The sequence below is a fragment of the Arachis stenosperma genome, chromosome 6 (genome assembly GCF_014773155.1).
Source record: "Arachis stenosperma cultivar V10309 chromosome 6, arast.V10309.gnm1.PFL2, whole genome shotgun sequence".
Classification (NCBI taxonomy): domain Eukaryota; kingdom Viridiplantae; phylum Streptophyta; class Magnoliopsida; order Fabales; family Fabaceae; genus Arachis; species Arachis stenosperma.
The window spans coordinates 55719099-55720161 of NC_080382.1; the positions used below are offsets into that span (position 1 = coordinate 55719099).

At 40.5% G+C, this 1063-nt stretch overlaps 1 non-coding gene across 1 annotated transcript; it reads left to right on the plus strand.

The window, feature by feature from the left end:
- The first annotated feature begins 498 nt into the window (after window positions 1–498).
- LOC130937209 (small nucleolar RNA R71) lies at window positions 499–606 on the plus strand. The gene has a single exon (XR_009068437.1). It is a non-coding gene; the product is annotated as a small nucleolar RNA R71 (small nucleolar RNA).
- The last annotated feature ends 457 nt before the right edge of the window (window positions 607–1063 follow it).

Sequence of the window (1063 nt, forward strand, 5' to 3'; positions counted from 1 at the left end):
GAAAAGGCTTGCTATTGCTAAACCTGTTTCTTCCACCATTATTAAAGCCTTGTTGGGGCTTTTGTTGATCCTTCCATGAGAAATTTGGATGATTTCTCCATGAGGGATTATAGGTGTTTCCATAGGCTTCACCCATGTAATTCACCTCTGCCATTGCAGGGTTCTCAGGATCATAATCTTCTTCTTCAGAAGATGCTTCTTTAGTACTGTTGGATGCATTTTGCAAACCATTCAGACTCTGAGAAATCATATTGACTTGCTGAGTCAACATTTTGTTCTGAGCCAATTTCAAGAACTCCATTTCTCTGAGGCATCTCATTACTCACAGGATTCCTTTCAGAGGTGTACATGAAGGTTATTTACAACCATGTCAATGAGTTCTTGAGCTTCTGCAAGCATTTTCTTTAGGTGAATGGATCTACCTGCAGAATGGTCCAATGACATCTTAGATAATTCAGACAGACCATCATAGAATATATCCAGGATGGTCCATTCTGAAAGCATGTCAAAAGGACACTTTTTGGTCAGTTGCTTGTATCTCTCCCAAGCTTCATAGAGGGATTCACCTTCTTTCTGTCTGAAGGTTTGAACATCCACTCTAAGCTTACTTAGCTTTTGAGGAGGAAAGAACTTGGCTAAGAAAGTCGTGACCAGCTTATCCCAAGAGTTCAGGCTATCTTTAGGTTGAGAGTCCAACCATACTCTAGCTCTGTCTCTTACAGCAAAAGGGAAAAACATAAGCCTGTAGACCTCGCGATCAACCCCATTGGTCTTAACAGTATCACAGATCTACAAGAATTCAGTTAAGAACTGAAAAGGATCTTCTGATGGAAGTCCATAAAACTTACAATTCTATTGCATCAGAGAAACTAATTGAGGCTTTAGCTCAAAATTGTTTGCTCCAATGGCAGGGATTGAGAGGCTTCTTCCATGTAAATTGGAATTTGGTGCAGTAAAGTCACCAAGCATCCTCCTTGCATTGTTGTTGGGTTCGGCCATGTCTCCTTCTTTTTCGAGATTCTCTGTAAGGTATTCTCTGGATTGTTGTGCTTTAGCTTCTCTT